The 15024-nt window shown below is 35.4% G+C and overlaps 1 protein-coding gene across 2 annotated transcripts in view; it reads left to right on the forward strand.

The window, feature by feature from the left end:
* The window catches only part of BMPR2 (bone morphogenetic protein receptor type 2), a 198552-nt gene that overhangs the window by 93921 nt on the left and 89607 nt on the right, over positions 1-15024 (forward strand). The gene's annotated exons all lie outside the window — the stretch shown is intronic.

The following is a 15024-nucleotide window of genomic DNA, read 5'->3' on the forward strand; positions in this document are numbered from 1 at the left end:
TCAATCTGTGCTTTGAAGCTTTGAAGCTTTGAAGCCAGGCATTGACTTCTCTCTAGCTATGAGAGTCCTAGATGGCATCTTTTTCGTATATAAGGCTGTTTTGAAAATTGAAAACCCATTGTTTGGTATAACCACTTTCATTAATTATTTTGACTAGATCTTCTGGATAACTTGATGCAGCTTCTACATCAGTACTTGCTGCTTCATCTTACACTTTTATGTTATAGAGATGGTTTCTTAAACGTCATAAACCAACCTCTGCTAGTTTCCTGCTTTTCTTTTGTATTGTCCTCACCTCTCTCACCCTTCATGGAACAGAAGAGAGTTAGGTCCCTGCTCTGCATTAAGCTTTGACTTAAGGGTAAGCTGTGACTGGAACTTTCTCCATATTAACAGTAAGGGTGTTTGACTTTCTTATCATTCATGTGTTCGCTGGAGTAGTACTTTTAATTTCCTTCAAGAACTTTTCCTTTACATTCACAACTTGGCTAACTGGCAGAAGAGGCATAGGTAGGTTCTGAGCACACTTTCCTCATTAAGCTTAACCATTTCTAGCTTTTGAGTGAAAGAGAAATATGTGATTCTTCTTTTCAGTTGATCACATAGAGACCATTGTAGGGTTATTAATTGGCCTAATTTTAACATTGTTGTGTTACAGAGAATCTCTCTCCTCCCAAGGAGAGGGAGAGAGATGGTGGAACTGCTGGTCGTTGGAGCAGTCAGAACACACACAACATTTGTCAATTAAATTCAAACTTCTGTCTTATATGGTTGCAGTTTGCGGCAACCCAAAACAATTATAAATAGTAAAAGCAAGGATCACTGTTCAAAGTTTACCATAATGACCATAGCAATAATAAAAAAGTTTGAAATACTGCAAGAATTACCAAAATGTGATACACAGACATAAAATGAACAAATGCAGTTGGCAGAATGGTGCTGATAGATTTGCTTGACACAGGGTTGCTACAAACCTTCAACTGGTCAAAAACCCAGTATCTGGGAAGATCAGTGAAACAAGGTATGTCTATATTACTTCCACACATTTTCAACTGACTCTTCTGGACAAGTGGTCCTGCCTAAATTAGGAACTGCTGTTTTGCAGTTTACTGATTTGTACTCACGATATTAACCAACATGTACCAATCAAATGCAAAATGTCTAAACCTTTTTAATAATGTAAATTATTACAGTAATTCCATCTTTCACATAATTTTTCATCATGCCTCTTCATTACTCCCTATATATATTTTTGAAAAAGAGACTTTATTTAATAGAGTAGTTTTAGGTTCAGTACAAAATTGAGTGGAAAGTACAGAGAGTTCTCATATAGCCCCTGCCCAGATGTGCTGCCTCCACTATCAAAATCAAGTTGAGGACATTTCCCTCTATTCCTAGTTGGCTGAGAGTTTTCATCATGAATGAGTATCGGATTTTTTCAAGTGCTTTTCCTGCATCTATTGATTTGATCATGTGATTTTTCTTCTTAGCCTGTTAATGTGATAGATAAATAGATTTTCAGATATTGACCCAGCCTGGCCTACCTGGAATACATCATCCTGTACCATCTTTTTACCCAAATGCTCAACTATAGGTAGGCCTTGTGATTTTTTTTTTTTTTTTTTTTTTAGTCTTTACAATTCTATGTTCAAAGCTCTTTTAAAGGATTCTATTTGTATGCATTAGGTTTTTAAAAAGATTCATTCAGGGATCCCTGGGTGGCGCAGCGGTTTGGCGCCTGCCTTTGGCCCAGGGCGCGATCCTGGAGACGTGGTATCGAATCCCACATCGGGCTCCCGGTGCATGGAGCCTGCTTCTTCCTCCGCCTGTGTCTCTGCCTTTCTCTCTCTCTCTGTGACTATCATAAATAAATTAAAAAAAATTAAAAAAAAAAAAAAGATTCATTCATTCATTCATTCATTTGAGAGAGAGGGAGAGAGAGCACAGTGAACATGAGCAGGGGGAGGGGCAGAGGTCTCCCTGTTGAATAGGGAATCTTGACTTTGGGCTGGATCCTAGGATCCTGGGATCATGAGCTGAGTTGAAGGCAGATGTTTAAGCCACCCACGTGCCCCTAAACATGTTTTTTTGTTTGTTTTGACCTAAACGTGTTTTAACTTAAATTTCTTCACATATAAAATGAAGAGATTGAACCATTAAAACTAAAGTTCTTCTTGTTTATTTCTATGACTCATGACTAGAATATTTAAGCTATTATTACCAAAAAGCCCACCATTAAAAATTTTTATTGTGAAATATTTCAAACATACATTCAGAGACAGATATTGAAGACCAAGATTTAGCAAGTAGTACATCTTGTCATATTTGCACTTGATTTGCTTTAAAAATGTATGTGTGCATGTATTAGGTTAGTTAAAGCTTTATTCTGTAATTATATTTCTTTTCCTCCTTACCAAAACTGATCACTGTCCTGAAGTTGGTATGAATCATTTTTTAAAAATTATACCTACAGTTTTAGTACATAACGTATGCATCCATAAACAATCTACATTATTTTGGGTTATTTTACTTCATCTAAATGATATCATACTGCATAATGTTTTCAAAAGCCATTTTTTTAAAAAAGTTACATGGAGATGGAGTGCTTGGGTAGCTCAGTTGGTTAAGCGTCTGACTCTTGGTTTCAGCTCAGGTCATGATCTTAGGGTCCTGAGATCAAGCCTTGAATCAGGCTACGTGCTCAGAGACGAATTTGCTTGAGGATTCTCTCCCTCTTCCTGTACCCCTGCCCTGCTCATACTCACTATACACTCTCTCTCTAAAACAATTAAATAAATCTTTAAGAAAATTACATGGAGGGTAAGATTAATATTCCCATATTGGGAACTAATTGAATTACACAAATATCCTTCTACTGTCAAATTAGGATATTAAATTTTTGGGGGGTACAAATTAAGACACTGAAGCAAGTAGGGAAATTGGAATATGAATTCTGGTTCACCCAACTCTGAACCCCCCCATGTCTTACTACATACTAGGCTGTTTACATTCCTTTCTTGATGATGCCAGGATTGAATGACTACTGCAACTTCTCACTTAGGTATTTGGCTTAATTTTGGGTATTGTTTAAAACAATAAAGAATAGTGGTCTCTTTTTCAACATCAAAAAATTTTGTAACATCCACTTTTCAGAATCTGTAGATTTAGAAAATATGTAATGATAAACTTTGGAAGGATACCTAAATAATTTAGTTAAGAATAGTGGTTTCCTGAGGTGGGAAGAAGGTAACAGTAAAATAGGCAAATGGAAACAAAGGCATGAGTGAAGCTTTTCACTGTATATCTTTATATTTCTATATTTTAAACCATGTGTAAAGCATTGCCTGTTCAAAAAAGGCTTTAGAAAGAAAAAAGATATGTAATCACAGAATTTACGTGTACTTTAAAATGGGATTTATTACTCATAATGGCTCCTAGTATATTTGCAAATCAGTAATGCCTGTATCTGTGGACAACACATTCATTCAGTTCACAGATGATGCTTGATAAACAAGTGTACCTGCTGCAGACCCCCATGGAACAATTCTGGAGTACCCACTGGTTGAAATCTAGTGGTTTAGTAACTGTGGTTCTAGGCCCATCTAGAGCCAAACTTAATGATTCTTATCATTTACTAAATTTGACCTTACATGATATGATGAAAAGCAGTTTACTGAGAAATGAATTGTGACCATAATTTTATCAAAATAACAAAATAATTGAAGGGTAGTTTTTCCAGTTAGTATTTTATGGTACAACAGCAAGGCTGTTTTGAAAACATGTGTTTCTTTGGGCATTTTACCTTTTTTACACTTAAATGCTTTGTTAGGTATGTAAATTGATCCTTGAAAATACTTTTTAACCAAATATCCTTCAAAACATTGCTGTAGGTAGAGTATTATCATTAAAATGTAAGAAGAAAAAGAACCCTTTTGGGATGCCTGGGTGGCTCAGCAGTTGAGTGTCTGTCTTTGGCTCAGGGCATGATCCCGGAGTCCCAGGATAGAGTCCCACATTGGGCTCCCTGCCATGGAGTCTGCTTCTCCCTGTGCCTGTGTCTCTGCTTCTGTCTCTGTGTCTCTCATGAATAAATAAAATCTTGACATAAAATTCATTAAAAAAAAAAAGAAAAAGAGCCTTTTAAAAATTTTAGATCTTTTTAATTTTTTAAAAGGTTTTATTTATTGATGAGAGACAGAGAGAGAGGCAGAGACATAGGTAGAGGGAGAAGCAGACTTCCTCACAGGGAGCCCAACATGGGACTCAATCCCAGAACCCTGGGATCATGCCCTGAGCCAAAGACAGGTGCTCAACCTCTGAACCACCCAGGTGTCCCAAGATCTTTTTAATTTTTTTTTTTAAGAATTTTATTTATTTATTCATGAGAGACACAGAGACAGAGAGAGAGAGAGAGAGAGAGAGAGAGAGAGAGAGAGAGAGAGGCAGAGACACAGGCAGAGGGAGAAGCAGACTCCATGCGGGGAGCCTGATGTAGGACTTGATCCCAGGACTCCAGGATCACGCCCTGAGCCAAAGGCAGATGTTCAACTGCTGAGCCACCCAGGCATCCCAACTAACTGGAATTTAAATAAAAACTTGAAACTACAAAAAAATTAAGTAAAATTATGAAACAATAAAAAGAAATCTATTTTTTTCTAGTAAGTTAGCCAAATAGCTATTTAGAAGACATTCTAGAATCAGAGAAACATTGGTTTGAATCTTTTTTTTTTTTTTTTTAAGATTTTATTTATTCATGAGAGAGACAGAGAAACAGAGACATAGGCCGAAGCAAAAACAGACTTCCTGCAGGGAGCCCGATGCAGGACTCAATCTCAGGACCTTGGGATCACAACCTGAGCTGAAGGCAGACCCTCAACCACTGAGCCACCTAGGTGCCCTGATTTGAATCTTTACCCTGATACATATCAGCTGGGTGATTTGGGATAACTTCCTTATCCTTAGTATCCTTCTTTGTAGAATTGAAATGATAATGCCCATCTATCAAGATTATTGGGAGGATCACCAAGATCTCAACTATAATTTCGATTTAACAGTTAAATGTATGTTTTTTTCTCTCAAGATAATGGATGTATATTATAATTTAAGGAGGTTAGTTTGTTTCTTAGGATGAAATTTTTGGTGAATGCTACAAGAAGAATTCTGCTTAGCTAGCTTTATATTTTGAAATGCAATGTGGAAGTACTATCAAGTTAGAATTGATTTTGACATTCTAGATTTATCATTGGCTAGATTTTTTTAAATTTTATTATTATGTTTTACCTTGCCTTACCAATATTTAGGCAGGAATTGATTGAAAATGGTTGATGGGGCACCTGGGTGGCTCAGTTGGTTAAGCATCTGCCTTCGGCTCAGGTCATGATCCTAGGGTTATGGGATTGAGCTCCAGGTAGGGCTCCCTGCTCAGGGGGAAGCTTACTTCTCCCTTTCCTTCTGCCTGCCCCCCCCCCCACTTGTGTTTTCTCTCTGAAATAAATAAAATCTTTTTAAAAAAGAGAACGTGGTAGACAGATTTTCATTGCTTCATTATAACTGTTCCTATTAATCCTGGCTAGAGAGGCAGATGAATAAAAATGGCAGTTCTTCTTCCATTGGAAATAAAGCACTTGTACATTTTAATAGCTAATGAGGGCAGAATTGGTTGAACATAAGCTAGAGACTGGCATTCATTGTGGTATTCTTACCAACTTCTGATATAGCCATAGAAGTTTTTAAGTTTGAGATAAATGCTTCATGACATTGACTTCCTTTATGGCCACTGTCTTAGAAATATACGCAGTATCACTATCTAAGAAGCATTAAATATGAGCCAGCTAATTTTTAGAGCTAAATTTCATTTGAGTTGAAGGGAACACATGAAAAACCTTTTTTTGACATAAAAGAAATGAATGGATAGATATAAACACAATGCAGGATCAGGTGTTCCATTCATTAGATTTACTTTGTAGACATGACTTTGAAGAGTGAGCCTGGTTTATGTTAAGAATGTTTATAGTAGATTTTTCTGTGCTCCAGGTTTTATTTTTGTGATACTTAGGGCTTGTATAATGGAATTGAGTATTTATAAGATTGCATCTCTCTGAGGAAATTGGTGTACCGAATGTTTGTGGCTACAAGAAAAAGATTAATGCGTGGAGGAGATTAAAGAGAGACAAATGGAGTGTGAGAAGGATAACGTATATGGGTTGATGTTTTGGTCTGTAAGTATCACTGAATATTACAAAATTAAAGATGTTTTAAGATGCATGTAATTCTGCAGTAAGTGAATGGAGCAGGCACTTAGTATTGATTGCATTTGATTTTTTTCTCCCACAAATTATGGGTAAACTAATAAAAATTATCCCAAGTATAAAATCGAATTTTCTCATATGAACTATTGATAGTTAATTCTTTGACATGCTATAAATTAATAAATATTCTACCATAGAAAGATTAGACCATTCAGTCACCTTTTGGATATGATTTGATAGGTGTGGCCACAAGAACTATCACCCTTCTCTCATATTCTTCTGTGGCTGGCCTCAAAAATCCTCACTCACCCTTCTCTCACATCTTAAAAATCATCCATACTCATTTACTTTGTTCTTGAATTGTCTTCAGCAGAAATTTCGTTTTGAGACAAAGCATTGCATTTTTCAGAAGTCCACCTGTAAAAAAATTAATAAACTTTATTTTTGAGAGCAGTCTTAAGTACACAACAAAATGAAGTAGTAAATAGAGTTCCCATATATCCCTATCCCTACATAAGCAGAGCTGCCCCCCCCCATTGATATTTGCACCTGTGTGATAACATTTGTTAAAACTGATGAACCTACAGATAACCATCATCACTTGGAGTCCACAGTTTCCTCATAGGTTCATTTTTGGTATTGTATATTCTATGGACAAATATATAATGACATTATCCACCATCATGGTATCATATAGAAGAATTGTATTGCCCTAAAAGTCCTCTGCTCTGCCCATTCATCCCTCCCTTCCCCCCAACTCCTAGCAATCAAGCAAAAATCACTTTTTACTGTCTCCATAGTTTTGCCTTTTCCTTTTTTTTTTTTTTTTAAAGATTTTACTTATTCATGAGAGACAGAGAGAGAGAGAGAAAGAGAAAGAGGCAGAGACATAGGCAGAGAGAGAAGCAGGCTGCATGCAGGGAGCCTGATGTGGGACTCGATCCTGGGACTCCAGGACCATGCCCTGGGCCAAAGTCAGATGCTTAACCGCTGAGCCATCCAGGGATCCCCCTAGTTTTGCCTTTTCCAAATGTCATATAAGTTGGAATCATATAGTTTGTAGCCTTTTCAGATTGGCTTCTTTCACTTTCAGGCTTTCTCCATGTCGTTTATCCATTCTTCAGTTGAGAGGCATTTGGGTTGTACATAGTTTTGGGCGACTACAAGTAAAGTCACCATAAGCATTTAGATAAAAGGTTTTGTGTCAACATAAATTTTTATTACATTTAGGTCAATACCTAGGAGTGGGGTTACTGAGTAAAATTTTAAGTTAAGCAGACTTATAAGAAATTATCAAAGTGTTTTCCACAGTGGCTATACCATTTTGCATTTTCATCAGAATTGTTTTTCCACCTGTGTCAGCATCCTTGGCAGTACTTGGTATTGTCAAGAGTTTACTGTTTATTTTTAACTTTTAGTCGTTCTGATAGATGTGTAGTACTATTTTATGTAGTTTTAATTTGCAAATTTAAATTGAATTCGCATTTTTCATGTGAAAACCTATTTGTCAAATGTGTGTTTATTTTTAATGCAGAGGAAAGCAAATAGAGATAAAGATGGATGGATCAGTCTTGTCCTTGGCAAGCTTCTAGGAAAACCTGGCCAGCAGAGGTTTCTACATTAAAGGGCCCTGGGTGTCCAGGGAAAGAGGGCATACTTTGCCTATTTGACCTTATTACAAAGGACTAGGCTTTGTTTAAACAACAACAAAACCACCCCACAACTGGAGTCTCTCATTTCAGATATTTAATGCCATAATTAGCTGGTATTTATTTTGCCACATTTTACTTTGTTTATAGTAAGGAATACTGCTTGATGGCTCTTTAAACCAAGATTTTATAGTACAAGTCCGTTTCTGCCAGTACTAGAAGTACTTGAATGTTTTGTAAGCTTTTAATAAACAAATGTATATGATGGGGCATAATGTATGTGTTCTGTCTTAATGTCAAGTTCCTTTTTGTAGACACCATACTTTATCTTTCTAGAATACTATTTTTGTTTTACTTTTTTAAAAAAGATTTTTATTTATTTATTCATGAGAGACACACACACACACACACACAGAGGCAGAGACACAGGCAGAGGGAGAAGCAGGCTCCATGCAGGGAGCCCGACGTGGGACTCAATCACAGGTCTCCAGGATCACAACCCGGACCGAAGGTGGTGCCAAACTGCTGAGCCATCTGAATTGCCCTCTGGTTTTACTTTTAATAAACAAGACTCCTATTAAAACCTTTACACAAATGTGTATAGCAGTTTTATTTCTGATAGCCAAAAATTGAAAACTACTCAAATGACCTTTCTAAAAGGGTGAAAAGTTAGATAGTGGTACCTCCATACCATCCATGGAATAATATTCTATAAAAAGTAATGAACTGTTGATACATGCAACAACTGGGATGAACTTCAAGGACAAATTGCTCAGTAAAAAAAGCCAGTCTCAAAAGGATATGTATAGCATTATTCTATTTATATAACAGTTGAGAATTAGCATAATTACCAAACTGGAGAACAGATTAGTGATTACTATATTTTAGGAAGGGAGACAAACGGATGGTAATTATAAATGGTTAACATGAGGGAGTCTTGTGATAGTACAGTTGAATATTTTAATTTTGATAGAATGTAACAGAATTGCATAGATTTGCAGTCACCTACACAGATTATTACATGTATAACCGATCAGATTTGAATAAGCTCTATGAATTGTCCTAATGTCAGTATCTTGACTTTTGTATTGTGAGGTGATTGTGTGGAATGTTTGCACTGCAAACATTGAAAGAGGCATTAGACTTCACTCTACATTTCTTTCCAACTACCTATGAATCTATAATGATTTCAAAATAAAAATTTTTCAACCTAAAAATAATTAATAAATGCAAATATTCTTGTTTTTGAAATGTGTAAGTAATACAAGGATAAGTTTTCATGAAAATTCAAATAATGTAAGACTATTTAGTAAAAAGGAAAAGGGCAAATAGTTAATATTTTCAGAGTAGCAGTTTTTTTCTTTCTCTTTTCCCCTCATAAACATAAATAAGTATAATGATGTTGCTGATTTATATCTGTAATGATAATTAACTGATGCAGACATGATAAAACTATGCCATATCTTTACCCCCTACTTTCTTAGTAGTGTTGTATCATAGAGTGGCAAATTCAAGAGAGCTGAGTATTTCAGACATACTATATCTGTTCCTGGAAATTAAATGCTGCATTGGATTAGCAAATGCTGATGCAGGAAACATATGTAAACAGAAAATGATGACTTTATTCTCAGTAATTTGGATGTATATGTGGGGGAAAATAACAATATTGCTTTTACATTCATAGTATTTTTACAGCTTCATTTATTGTAGAATGGTAGAAGAACTAGATGAGTATTGCCTAGATTTTGTAACCTTTGGATGAGAATATGATACTGAGTACAAGATACATTGATATGAAAACTGTCTGTCCTTAATACTACAGGGGGTTTGTGCCATACAGAATGAGTTAAGTAAACCTGATCTTGTTATAGGAACACATTAACTTAGCCTCCAGCTTGGTGTGAGAGATATGTATGTTAACAGATAAAATATAATTCTAAAGTAGGTAAGAATAAAGAGCTTTGGTAGTAAGTCTGCAGAGTTCACTAAAGAGCAGGAAAAATGACATTGAGACTTTACACATATTGGGAACATATGTATTAAGGTCAGTAAGTTCCCACTACCATGTTAGTGGGAACCAAAAATGGAGGAGTGGGATCAATGGCAAGAGGTTGACTGGATCCCAGGGCTGACTTACTCATGAAACATAGGGTAGGGTATAGGGCCCACAGTATTTCTGGAGGCCGTTGATAATTTCTTTCAAAATCAAAAGGAAAAAATAAACTTTTAGATTGAAGAAAATGTCTTAACATCTAATATTAATATATTTTCTTTATACAATGCAGTTACAAAATATAATTTTAAATATTTTTTTAATAGAGGAAGAGGCCCATGAAAAAAAACAGTTCCTAGTGCCTACAAAAGTGATCATGCAGCTCTGTCGGTTCTTGATTATTAAAGATCTCACATATTAACTGAAGAGTTTGGATTTAATTCTATTTTTTTAAACTTTATTTAAATCCAATTAATTAACATACAATGTGTTATTGGTTTCAGAGGTAGAGGTCAGTGATTCACCAGTGCTCGTTACATCATGTACCCTCCTTAATGTCCATCACCCAGTTACCCTATACTCCCACAACTCCCTCCAGTGACCCTCAGTTTTTTCCCTATGATTAAGAGTCTCTTATGATGTATCTCCCTCTTTGATTTCATCTTATTTTTTCCTCTCTTTCCCTATGATCTCTGTTTTCGTTTCTTAATTTCCACATATAAGTGAGATCATATGAGAATTGTCTTTCTCTGATTAACTTATTTCATTGAGTATAATACCTTCTAGTTCCATCCACATCGTTGCAAATGGCAAGATTTCTTTTCTGTTTTTGAAAGCTGAGTAGTGTTCCATTCCGCATCTTCTTTATCCATTTATCTGTCAATGGACATCTGGACTCTTACCATACTCTGGCTTTTGTGGATATTGCTGCTATAAATAAGGGGTGCAGGTGCCCCTTCAGATCACTACATTTGTATCTTTGGGGTAAATACCCAGTAGTGCAATTGCTGGGTCGTAGTGTAGCTCTATCTTCAACTTTTTGAGGAACCTCCATACTGTTTTCCAGACTGGCTGTACCAGCCTGCATTCCCACCAACAGTGTACAAGGGTTCCTCCGCATCCTCGCCAACATCTGTCATTTCCTGACTTGTTAGTTTTAGCCATTCTGACTGGTTTGAGGTGGTATCTCATTGTGGTTTTGATGTGTATTTCCCTGATGCTCAGTGATGTTGAACATTTTTTCATTGTCTGTTGGCCATTTCTATGTCTTCTTTGGAGAAATGTCTGTCATATCTTCTGCACATTTCCAGATTGGATTATTGTTCTTTGGGTGTTGAGTTTGAGAAGTTCTTTATAGATTTTGGACAGTAACCCTTTATCTGGCATGTGATTTGCAAATATCTTCTCCCATTCTGTCGGTTGTCTTTTGGTTTTGTCTGCTGTTTCCTTTGCTGCGCAAAAGCTTTTTATCTTGATGAAGTAGTTCATTTTTGCTTTTGTTTTCCTTGCCTTTGGAGACATGTCTAGTAAGAAGTTGCTGCAGCCGAGGTCACAGAGGTTGTTGCCTGTGTTCTCTATGATTTTGATGGATTCCTGTCTCACATTTAGGTCTTTCTGGATTTAATTCTAGAACATTAGAGACAGATTTTAAGCATAATCAGTTCTATCTTTTATGAAGATACTTCTGTCAGCAGTTTGTATGAGACTATTTACAGTTTATTTTTTTTTTACTATTTACAGTTTAATGTAGTTACATTAAATCAGAATTGTTGTTGTGCTTATTATAACCAAATATCACCTGTTTAAAATGAGGAGAGCCATTTAAAAAAATACTTTATTTATTTGAGAGAGAGGGAGAATGCACGAGCTGAGGACAAGGAGAGGCAGAGGGAGAGAAGTCGACCTTCCACTGAGTGAGGAGCCTGTCAGGGCTTAATCTCACAACCCTGAGATCATGACCTTAGCCAAAATCAAGAGTCAGATGCTTAACCAACTGAGCGACCCAGGTGCCCCAAAGAGAACAATTTTTAAAGATTTTATTTATCCATTCATGAGAGACAAAGACAGAGAGAGGTAGAGACAGAGACAGAGGGAGAAGCAGGCTCCATGCAGGGAGCGCAACGTGGGATGCAATCCCAGGTCTCCAGGATCCACCTTGGGCTGAAGGTGGCACTAAACTGCTGAGCCACCCAGGCTGCCCCAAGGAGAACAATTTTTTTGAAGACCCATGTCTAATTACTGTACTGGTTAAGGATGTCCCTTAAAAGACATTGACCTAAAAAAAACAAAAAACAAAAAAAAAAAAAAAAAAAAAAAGACATTGACCTGCTTCTCCCTCTGCCTGTGTCTCTGCCTCTCTCTCTCTCTCTCTCTCTCTCTCTCTCTCTCTCTCTCTCTCTGTCTTTGGCCCAGGGCGTGATCCTGGAGTCCTGGGATTGAGTCCTGCATCGGGCTTCCTGCATGGAGCCTCCTTCTCCCTCTGCCTCCCCCTCCTCTGTCTATCATGAATAAATAAATAAAATCTTTAAAAAAGAAAAAAAAAAGACATTGACTATAATGACCATACTTGACGGATCAAAATTTGTCTAGCTGTTGACAAATTTAGAACATCTACACATAAATGATCAGGTCTATATATGTGATCTGTGGCAATATAATACTAGGATGTACTATTTCTCTTTGAATACTTTACTTCATCCCTATTTTTTATATTATTTATGAAGAATTCCTAGCTTTATACAGAAATATTGTTGATACTGATCTCAACAAATAGCATTTTAAAAAAGATTTATTTATACATCTTTTAATTTTTTTTATTTAAATTCAATTAATTAACATATAATGTATTATTAGTTTCAGGGGGTAGAGGTCAGTGATACATCAGTCTATATAATACTCAGTGCTTACATCATATGCCCTCCTTAATGTCCATCACCCAGATATTTCATCCCCCCACCCCTCTCCCGTCCAGCAACCCTCAGTTTCAACAAATAGCGTTTTAAAAGCTACAAATACTGTTTTATAAAATGGATTTTTCTTTGTTTTGACCAGGGTAGTTTAGTTAGAATTCTTGCTATTATACCTTTATATTGTATAAAAATTCCTAAATCATAATATAAAAGAGTTACTCTTAAAATAGCAAATTATAATTGGTCTATACTAATGCCATTGTCATGAAATAATTCCTTAAAAGTAGACTGACGAAATAAATTATTTAGTAAAAACTCAGAAATATTAAAGATATGATTAACTTCCCTCTAATTTATAACTATTGTTTTGACATTCGATTCAGCTTAGTTGGTAGGGGTGGGGCATGAAGAGAGAGACCTACGAGAGGTTGGATTTGTTTTTTGTCTTTTTCTATAAGGAGAATTTTAGGTTCCATCATCAAATTATTTAATAATGGCACTAAAAAATTTACACATATTCAGGCCTTTAGCCATATTAGGCCTTTGTAATTGTAAAGGAAATCTAAGAAAAGCAAAAAATTTTCTTTTAACATCTTTTTTTTTTTTTACGAAGGTATATCTTTTCTTTTTATTTTTAAAGTAAATAGGCAATTTTATTTGTGATTTCTCTACTTCAGGTACAGTTAAATCTGTTGATGAACTCAATATTCAATACAAAATTCTAGTAAAAATATTTGATAATAGAGGGAGAGGGGAGGAAAAAATAGGATATCTTGGTTATGGAAAACTAGAGTTATTGAGTTCATAAATTCTGACCTTTGTAACAATCAAGACAAAAATGGAAATAGATTAAATTGTGTAACTTCAGTGTGTGGTAATAGGTAAGGAGCACGTAACCTGAATCAAAAAAGATAAGGGGGAGGGGTCCCACCTTGTTGGCTCATTTGGAAGAACATGCAACTTTTGATTCTCAGGGTTGTGAGTTTGAGCCCCATATTGGGTGTTGAAATTACTAAAAAAAAAAAAATTAAAAAAATTTTTGAAATGGGATGGGACCGGAAAAAGGAATTATGCCTTAATGATATGCATTTTATATCTGTATTACAGAGTTTTTGGTTGTAGTTTGAATCAGTTAAGTATGAATCTTGGTGTTGTATCTGCTTTATATGTAGAAATATATTTGGTTTTAATATTTATATTCATTTGGTAAAGTTTGCAGTTAGGATATCTAAGGAAATACTGTGTACACAATATTACATGTATAAGATAATCAAATAAATATAATTAAACTTGTCATTAAATGAATTTGAATATGTGGCTACATATTGCAGAAAAATGGTTGAATCGTAATTAGGTGATATCCTAGAATTAGTTTTATAAATAGGCTGTACTATATTTTTTGGCTATTTAGTTGATATTAGTACAAAACTGCCTGAAATGGTTTTAAATGTGGAAATCAAGTTGCATTTATTTTTTTAGAATTACTCTCTGTGATTACTGAATTCAGTAATTACTGTCCATCTCCAAACAGACCATGTAAGATGTGTGAAGGGTGGAACTCTATATTATCTACTTGTGAATGTCCTATTTGCCTAGCCCAAAACATTGAAGGTGCTTTCTCTTGTAATAAATATGACAGGTAGGTGTATGTGTCTGAATGGATTTGGGCATATAGTTTTTGGCTCTTGCATTTCTTCTCCAGGGTTTGCTCCTTAATTTTTTAGGTTCAGAAACATTATTTTCATAGATCATCTCCAGTGCTAAAGATAAGATACATATCCAAAATGAAGAAATAAATCAGAAGCCCATGAGGAAGATATCTATTGGCCACCTGTATTAGACTGTTAATCTAGCTAGTCAAACATTAGTAAACAAGAAACTAAATAAAGATCAGTTGTTGCTTTTGATAACAACAAATAAAATTTCTTTAGTATTCTCAGCAGTGTTGATAAATATTTGTTAGCTGATAAATATGTGGCAAATATTCTTTTGAAATTAGGTAAATCAGGTTATGTATATGGAAAAAGATTAGCATTGAAAGTACATTGGTTGTCCCTTCAGCATAAAGTGTGATTGAGCATTTCTGTTTCTGGTTTTTATATTGATATTTTTAATAATAGAAAGTAATTTTCTTTTTGCCCACTTAATATTCTTAGTTTTTTAAAAATATTTTATGTATTTATTCATGAGAGACACAGAGAGATAGAGAGGCAGAGACATACGCA

This window comes from Vulpes lagopus, chromosome 22 (assembly GCF_018345385.1).
Source record: "Vulpes lagopus strain Blue_001 chromosome 22, ASM1834538v1, whole genome shotgun sequence".
NCBI lineage: Eukaryota > Metazoa > Chordata > Mammalia > Carnivora > Canidae > Vulpes > Vulpes lagopus.